The sequence below is a fragment of the Grampus griseus genome (assembly GCF_964374135.1).
Source record: "Grampus griseus genome assembly, chromosome: 10".
Classification (NCBI taxonomy): Eukaryota; Metazoa; Chordata; class Mammalia; order Artiodactyla; family Delphinidae; genus Grampus; species Grampus griseus.
In genome coordinates, this window is record NC_139004.1 from 91,965,353 (window position 1) to 91,975,532 (window position 10,180).

The window sequence follows — 10,180 nt, forward strand, 5'->3', positions numbered from 1 at the left end:
CTGCTCCAGCCCTATCCCCTTAGGCTCTTTCAATGCAGACCCAGGAAACACTGAGATTCGCAGTTCTGTAATGAAGTTTCATTATCAGGAAGTTTGGGAAATGCTAAGTTAAAGTAAAATGGATTTCCTTTCTACAGGATTTTAGAACCTTTATTAGTGAAAGATTGTTGTAAATCTATAAGAAAGGAATAATGCAGTAATGTGTAGTTTTTAGAAAGCACTTTACCAAAAAGAAACCATTCTTTTTTAAAAACAGGTTTTCAGGTCAAACAATGTTCAACCTTTAGCAAACTCTGTTCCAGAGAAAAACTTAGGTAAAGTGCCCAAAACACGCAGGTTCTTTTTTTTTTTTTTTAAATATATACATATATATATATATATATAAAACATCTTTATTGGAGTATAATTGCTTTACAATGGTGTGTTAGTTTCTGCTTTATAACAAAGTGAGCCAGTTATACATATACATATGTCCCCATATATCCTCCCTCTTGCGTCTCCCTCCCATCCTCCTTATCCCACCCTTCTAGGTGGTCACAAAGTACTGAGCTGATCTCCCTGTCACACGCAGGCTCTTAATGGTCTGATGCCATCAACCTTTCTATCTCCCAGCACCAGCTCACCATTCCTTTTGGTCCACTTAACAAACTCCTGTAGGTTTTTCAGATTTATTCATCTTTTGTTTTGCCCTTCCCACCCTTTTTGCTAGACAAATTTCTACTCTTCCTTCAAACATCTACTCAAAAGTTAGCTCCTCCAGGAAGCCTTCCTTGCCCATCTTCTTACCTCTCCTACCTGCCACACGCCGCATAATTTTCTTTACTTTGACCATAGTAATGCCACTCTGTATGTAATGTCTAATTCACTTATCACTCTCTACCAGTAGAATGCAAAGCCCTCAATGATGAAGGCTTAAGCAAACTGACAGGAACAGAGAGCAGAGTGGTAGTTTCCAGAAGGCTGGGGCGTGGAAGAAATGAAGAGATGGTGGTCAAAGGTTACAAACTTCCAGCTATAAGATGAATAAGTTTTGAGAATCGGATGTACAGCATGTTGATTATAGTTAATAATAATGTATTATACACTTGAAATTACCAAGAGGGTAGATGTTAAATGTTCTCAACAAAAAAAGAAATGGTAATTATGTGACATGATGGAGGTGTTGGTTAATACTCTGGTGGTAATCGTTTTGCAATATGTATCAAACCAATACTTTGTATACCTTCAACTTACAATCGATAAAGCTAGAAAAAAAACATGTGAACAGAAAATCTGACATTAATAAATGCATAGTGGCAATGGAGAAAAAATAAAATTTCTAATAAGAAAAAATAATATTTTTATGTTATAATACAAAAGCTTAAGTATCATTTGCTTCTGTATGTTCAGGGCCTAAAGCAGCACCTGGAATATAGGAGATAGTGTTAAACATACTTTTGGATGAATAAGTGGATAAAACTGATAATAAAATAATATCTTTCTTTAGAATAAGTTACAAAAAAGAGAAATTCATTACTATATTCCAGCTAGTAGAAAAATCATTATTTAAAAGAAAAATAAGAAAGTCAAGAGTTCTTTACTGGAAGGAGGTTTCATGACTGAAGGCACATATTAAGTAAGCTTTCAGAATTTCAAATAGCTGTCATGAAATAAAAAGTTTGAGCTACTGAGGATGGCAAGTGTTTGAAGTGACATTCTCAGGATGGAATCCTTTCTGAAGTTCTTTCAGTCTCAGGGCACACCTACCCCCCTCAGCATATTTAGCGAACTTGAGACTTGGGTGCCTTACTGTGTCCAGTGTCTATCCCAACAGCTTTGGGAATCCATGGACTTCCTGTTATTGCTTCCTCACTTGGGACATTCATCAGGAGCTTCTGGGCTCCAGAGGCCCTTGAGACCAAAGAAGAGGGGCCAGGTCTCCTGGGAAACCAGCTGGAGGCACCGAAAGACTGATGGTGAGTTGCAGCTCTTCTGAAGGCCTGACTGGGAAGCCGCAAGCAATCCCGGCCAGCCACCACAGAGCCCTCAATAGCCTGACAGTAGGGCTCATTGGCAGGTCATGCATGTAACTGTCACCTCAAACAAAAAGAAACAGAGACCTAAGGGAAATAGTAAGATGGAGTTTGTGGGTCAACCCAGGAATTGGAAGAGGAAACCGGAGTCTGAATTAGTTTATTCTTTGCAGAGATCAAGTCCTCAGAGGGTTCCATGAAAGATGGGTTCCCTGGGAGACTTTGAAAACATGGATCCTGGGGAAATTAGGAATCATGCCTTTCCATGTTGAAAATATGTTTGGATGGTAATAAATATCTTCAGGGAACATGAAGAAAAAATTTGAGTTGAATGCTTATTTCTCATAATCATAAGTCCTGCTACATTTTTCACATTAGGATGTAAAACATGCATTGTTTCCATTAATAAAACGGTCCTGTCAGCAAATGTGTAGGATGTTGTCGTGGACTGAATGGTTTCTCTTAAAAAGATACATATAGCCCAAACCCCCAGTGCCTGTGGAGGTAACCTTATCTGGAAATAGGGTCTTTACACATGTAATCAAATTAAGATGGGGTCACACTCGATAGGGTGGGCTCTAATGCAATATGACTGGCATCCTTACAAAAAGAGAGGACACACAGAGACACAGAAAGAATGCCATGATAAGATGGAGGCAGCTTGGAGTGATTCATTTACAAGTCCAAGAACTTCAAGTGTTACTTACAACACCAGAAACTAAGATAAAGGCATGGAACAGTCTCCCCTGGAGCCTGTAGAGAGAGTACAGCCCTGCTGACACAATCTTCTGGCCTCCAGAACTGTATGAGAATAAATTTTTATTGTTTAACACCACCAAGTTTGAGGTACTTTGTTACAGCAGCCTAAGAAACTGATACAGATGTTTATTGCTCCATGTAATTCATGTAAACCAGTGGCTCTCAGAGTTTTGATCCCAGGTTATACTTCTACAGCATCTGATTGAGTAGATCTGGAGCAAAGTCCAGAAATGTGTGTGATTAATAAATTCCTCTGGTAATTCCAGTAACTGTGGATTACAGAGAAAATTTTACAAAACATTGATTTAAACATCTAAGATGTTTTGTTTTTTGCCTGACTTTTATCAAAAGCCAGGCTTTTTCTCCTGTGCTTTTTCACAAGTATTCTGGAGAACAAAAAACAAACACATGTATTTGGTTCTATACTAACTCAAAAAGGTCAACAACGATTTTAATAATAAAGCAATGTTAGCTGAACCGACATACCATGTCCCAAATTGTAGACCAGAGGGAAAAGAGTTAGCTAAATGACTCTCCCATTGAATAGGGGGAATAACGGAAATTCTGACAGACCCTTATCTTGCACCAAAGGGAGCAGGTGTTGCAACAATGCAAATAACTTGTGTTGCCAAAAGCCTTCCCTTCTCATCCTGGTGGCTCACTTCAAATGTTGTAGTGTGTTCTCTCACTCACAGAACACGTGCAGCATAGCCAGCACGAGAATGGAGGGCTATTGGGGGCTCATCAGAAATCATGTTGCTTCAACAAAGCCCTGACTTAGAAGCTCAGAGCACGGTTGGCACCAAGTTCACTGCCTGAAACTACTCCAACTGACCAGACTCTGAAGAATGTGAGAAGCATATTTAGGTGGAACTGGTTAAAGTTCAGGACCTGGATCTCAGTACTGAGTGGATCAGTTAATGCTGCCACTCAGATCAACAGGCAAACCAGTCTTAATGGGTTAATAATGGGTTTTAGACCCTGTGACTTGTCTTAGGCATGTCTACTTGGTGTGTGATTAGGCCCAAATCATCTAACTTCTCTAAACCTCAGCAGCCCCAACTAGAAAACAAGGATAATTCCTACCTCCCAAGGGCTATTTGGAGGTTGAATAAAGCAGCGTATGAAAAATTATCCATCAAGTACTAGTTCATATGGGTAAGCAGTCACACAAATTTTTTTGGCCATGGAATACAATGTCAGCCCTAGGTGCCTGCTTCATAGTGTGAGCTCAAAAACACCTGCTCAACCCACCACCATCATTGGCTGTTCCCGAAATAGCTTGTGCTGTGGATAGCAGATATATCAGGTATCACGGTGGGTACCTCGGACAGTAGAAACCCTCTATTGTCATCTACTGCGAACAGACAGGTAATGTGTCAATTCATAAAAAATATTGGTTAAACTGGGAAATCCTTACAAATGATGCATACGTACCTTAGATTTACATTGTAACTTAAAATGTATAAAATAGATTCACTCCTAAGCTTTGGATGTAGGACAAGTTTTGTTGTCGTGGTTGACTTTAAGACAGTACAGTACAGTGATCAGAGTTCACACCATCTCTCTTTCATAAACAACTCAAACATCACCTGCTAGGATTTCCAGCTTTGCTTTCTATAAAGCAGACTGAGAAAGCAAAGACCTTTGTGAAACCATCTGAGCGCAGACTCTTCTGGTTTTTATGATTCCCTCCACCCCCCAAGTTTTTAGAGTTGTCTCATCCACATCTAATTCAACAGCACTTTTAGCAACTCAACCTTACTGTTTCCAAAACATTCACTGAGTGGACAACTCTCTTTCTGCACTTACATTAAATCAGTTGTGAAACATTTAATTGAAATATGTAATTACATAACAAACGGAACTGGCATAAACAGATATGGGCAGCAACACAGCTGACTCTTGGCAAGTGTGCAACTGCACTGATGGGAACAGAAGAACCAGGATGAAACAGAGCAGCCCACTAGGTGGGAGCAACCCGCATTCTTCAGGCCTTAGGCAATATGTTTTATAAGGGATAGAAAGCTCTGGTTGATTGAATGGGTAGAAGGAGATTGGTTAAGAGTTTCTGATGCATCACTTTGTCTAACAGAGAAGCACTAGGCTCTCAGCAAAGAGACACCCTGGGGCCAGCAGAATCGGAATGGACCAAGAGGCGGCGTGTTGTAGAGCTGCAGCCCTGGGATCTGCTATCAGAGGTTAGGCAGAGAGCTCTGGAGCTCTTTGTAAGTTCTACTTTAAGAAACAGTTTATTTCAACAGCTCCTTGAATGTTGAGATATTCAGCCCCCCAATGAAGCTTCTGTCGATCCTGACCCAGGGAGAAAGAAAGCCCTGAATCATCCTGAGTATCAGACTGTGAGCACTGGCAGATGGCGAAGCCTCCCTCCCTCTTGATTGTAGCTCCAGCAAGAGTCCCCAAGAGGAAACCCCCTTGCATTAGGCCACACGGCTCGCTCTCAACTCAGAGCCAGACTAGCTCTCTCAGGACAGCTTCTTCAACAAACAAACATCACCAACATCAATGACGAGAGCAGCGGCAACTAACACAGCTATAAGGCTCTTTCCTATGATCAGTTACCACACTAAGCGCTGTACATACATTTTCATACAGTAACCCTATACAGCATCCTCTTATATTTGCCCCCTCTCACAAGCAAAAGCACTGAGGATCAGGAGATTTAAAACTTATGAACATACAGCTGGTAAATAGAAGAACTCGAATTTAAACCCAAATCTGACTTAACAATGGGACAAAGGTCTTTAATCACATGACAGAACAAGGAAGAGAGAAGGGGAGTATTCATGGGTGTGGTGATTTACAGGAGCATGTTGTGACTTTAAGAACAACAGTTGTAATTATTTACATGGCATCCTTGAAGGCAGGGAGAAGCTTAAACTTCCAAATCAGCAATACGGATGATGCAAAAAGTCTTTAGAGTATCTTGGGAAAGACAGTGGTCAACATCACTTTCCTGCTGAGGAAATCTGGACTAATCTGTTTGGGATGATGATGATGACATAGAGGGGGATAAAGATATAAGAAGAGAAGGAAGTGTGTGTATGGGGGTGGGGGTGTTCAATATCAGGCAGAAGATAGCCCTTCCAATTTATTAATATTTTTATTGTTCCCTCTGAGAAAATCTCATTACAAAATATTGCCCTAAAACATCCCTTTTGTGGCAGGCCAAACCTCAGTCACTAAGTACCTAATAGCATATGGTACATCTCTCTCACTATGGTCAACAGAAGGGACCCTTATCCCTGGAAGTACATCAACCATAAGTTAAATGCTTTGGAAAATACTTGGTCCTTTTTAAAGAAAATTCATACATATATCATGTCACTTTCTTTCTCTAACAACCCAGCGCGACCAGGAGAGAAGTTATTAAATTAGAATCCCAACTTTAGCAAAGACAATATTCACTCAAATTCACACAGCTACTTATAGATGTTAGAACCAATTGTTTTCCATAAGTACTCATTTGGTTAGAAATAAGACAGCACAGCAGAAGAAAAAAAAAAACTGACCCCAAATTAATATTTCCTACTGATAGTTCTCAAACCAAAAATAAACTTGAATAGTCAAGAGATGACCAAGTTAATATTTTGAGATACTTGGTTGAAAGGCACATTACAGAAATTCCAAGTCTAATTTTCCTCATTCATTAAATATGTATCTATTAAACACCTACTACATACCTTCCAAAGTGCTGTGCATTAGGCATACAGTGGTAGATATGAGTGCAAGATCCCTGCCCACGATCTCTTAGCTGTCCGCTCTGCCTTGTCAAGCTTGTACTAAGAAGCCAAATTCTCGAAGGCAGGTCCACAACTGGCCTACAAGGCATCCATTAACCTCCTGAAAATAAAGATACAGTTTTGGTTATTTGTGCATTTACTTTTCTAAGGAATGGGTTCACAGCTTTTATTCATTTCTCAAATTCTTAACTTTATAAGTTAACAACCAATAGTAAAAGAACCATGATTGAAACCAAGGAATAAACAAGCAGTTATTATAAGTGAAGGACCACACTTCTCCTCTCCCTGTCTTTTCATCCCACCCCAATCTCTGGTCACGTCTTATCTAACAAATCCCACAGGCACTAGGGTGTAACTGTATGATATTTGCCTTGTAAATCTCTAAAGTACTATATATAAATAATAGTTAATGTTATGGTCATTATTGCTAAATTTGTAAGTTTCTTCTTCCAACATTTCCAAAGAAAGTCAAATATTTAATGACCAGCCACTGTGTTTCAAAAACATTGCCTCACAACACAGGTCACTTCTGAAGTAAGGGAAGAGAGACTTGGCATTCAAGCTACTGTACTGGCCAGTTAAGTTTGATCTGTTCTTCATTTTCTCTTTCTTCCTTTCCATCCTGCCTTCCTGGCTATGTTTCCTTTTGAAGGATACAAAGACAGTGAAAAACTTAGGTTTCTAAGGGATTTTTAAATGGTTATTAATTCTGGATATTTTTAAATGATATTAGGGTATCCTGAGGTTAAATGGGACCAAGTGGTTTTTAATAATACAATAAATAAATAAAAATGCATTCCCACAGGGCTAGGAATAAACACCTATGTTCCAAAACCCTTCTAGGAACTAAGGGAAATTAATGTTTTTCATCATAAGAAGCCTGGGCACAGTGTACAGACTGCATCTTTTTTTTTTTTTTTTTTTTTTTTGCAGTACGCGGGCCTCTCAGTGTTGTGGCCTCTCCCGTTGCGGAGCACAGGCTCCGGACGCACAGGCTCAGCGGCCGTGGCTCACAGGCCCAGCCGCTCCGCGGCATGTGGGATCTTCCCGGACCGGGGCACGAACCCGTGTCCCCTGCATCGCCAGGCGGACTCCCAACCACTGCGCCACCAGGGAAGCCCCAGACTGCATCTTGAACTGTGCAATGGCTGGCTAGATTTATCCTCCTCCTTCATTTGATATACACTACAGTCAAAAATCCTCTGAAGAATTTAAGCAAGCGCTGTCAGATGATTGCAGCCTTTGAAGACAGACACCTAAAAACAACAACCACACGCGCACACACACACACACACACACACACTCTCTGCTTTCTACTGCTTACATTTCCAGACTGCTTCGCCTATAAAGATGACTTACTTTTTAGAATAATCACACATATTTTGACTAGTTTTGTTTTTTAAAGACAGTTCAGCTATATTCATTGCAAAAGCATTTGGAAATGGTCTATTTGTTTCCTCTATCCCAGCTCAGGCACTATCAGTTCATCTTGTGATTATGATAGATATAAACACCTCACAGGAATCCTCTGCTTTCAGAGTCAGGTAGGTGTGTAATATCTCTAGGTTTTTCAGGATTTAAAGCAAAGTAAATCTAGAGAAAGTGCTGCTGTAAAATTCAAAGGAAACATGGTTATTCGGCTTTGCAGAACACGAGCAGTTCCCTTCCTCTGACAGCTCTTGCAATAGCGGCTGGAATAGAGGTAAGATCCCAAAAACATGAAAATCACACTCTATATAATCCGCTTACAGGGGAAGCAAATTAAAAGCTATTTTTGCGAGTTTCTGAGCCCAGCACATGGTCTTCTTCACAAATCGAATTTGACACTCAATCCATCCCCACCACCGACCTGAGGAATGTAAATGTGTCAAGAAGCTTAAAATTAGTTAACAAGTCCACATGAGCAATGGACTATCCAGTCCAAATTTAAGATGTATTTGCTTAAGCTTTCTAAACAGAATCTAATTCCTACTTTTTGTTGGTAGTTTTCCTGCAAATCACTTAAGCATTCTAGGTTACTGCATTATCTCAAGAACAGCATAAGTTTCAGCCTCTCTCTCTCAGTCATAAGATATTACAATGTCAAGTCTAAGCCATAAACATAAGCCTGTCTGAAAGCAGCTCTGCTGAGATGCTATTTTTGTTGTTGTCGCTGTTACATCCACTCTTGAAGGAGGTAGAGATGGTGCTCTAGCCTCCCTCACGATGACCGTCCGCTAGCTCACTGTGCTCGTCATATTGCTACAAACCACACTAACCACTTACAAATACAAAAGGGAGTTGGATTCTTTAAGCCAAGTGGAAATTTAACTGGAGATATTAAAGATTTATTTTATCTTATTGCATTAGGTACTTACTAAAGGGCAAATGTTTCTAAGGATATAGCCTAACAGTTAAAAGTGTAAGTTTTGCCATCAAATACAATGCATTCAAACTCACCTCTGTCAGTAGTTAGCTGTGTGGCCCTGGGGAGGTTACTAAACCTTACTGTGCACTGTCTTCTATTTTATATGAGGATAACAATGGTATCTCTCTCATACACTCACTGTGAAGAATAAAGTATATGATTCTATAACCCCTCCTTCCTGGGCCAACTTTGGAAATTGGACATTCTCCAGCTTCATCACAAACAGCTTTAAGATCTTTCCATATCCTGCTTTTGCCCATAAAAAAATGAGATGCAGGGAAGACTTCTTCACATACATCCAGAAAAGCTACAAATCCAAGCACTTCCCTAAACAGAAACAATCCTCTCCTTAAGAGGAATTCTACTTTCGGCTTTACAATGAAATAATATAGGTAAAAGCATCGAGCACAGTGTGTAGACTATGTTAAGTTCTTAGCAAACGTGAACTGAATCTGAAGCTGCCATAGCTTGTCCACTTTTGTTTCCTCAAATTCTTGGTGCAAAATCTTCTGGCTACTGTTCAGAATCAACTGTCTGGCTGTGTACCCCTCAATACCATTCCATGGGGAGATGCTCTTTATCCTGCCTCAGACCTTTCACTGGGCCTATCTTTGTCATATATTGGATTTTCTGTTTCCTGAAGCCTCTACTGGCAGGAATCATAAAAGGAGGAGCAGAGGTTAGGAGTCGGAATCAAGGAATCTGCTCTGCTGATGGGCAGTGTGACAGCAGAAAGGTGCTGGATTCCTCCAGTGTTCAAACCATATCCAAACCTCTGAGAGGATCCAGTGCATGGCCAATATTCTTGTCTCCTCTCCCCATCCATGAATCAGTATGATAAACCTCTGGATCCTTAAGGTACCTGAGTGTCTCTACTACCAAAGGAACCTACCTCACATGCTTCCCATCACACTGGGCATTTTGTCCTCTTTACTCACACAACTGACTTTCAGGAAGCAACAGTGGGCTGTACCTGCGCTTCTTCCTCACAAGGTAGCTGAGAACCATGCAGTCATCTTCAGTCATAAGCACACACCTGGCTCCAATCAGAGCTCCAGCAGAGGATGTCAGGTGGCATACAACCCTCCTTGAAACCCACCATTTCCCTATCATGTCTCCATATGAAAACAAGAACTAAGTGGGAAAGAGTCATACAATCCTTGGTGGAACCCGCGCTTCTGGAAATGTGTTTCCTCTAGTCCCAAGGAACAGCTCCCAGGGAGAATCATCACCTAAGC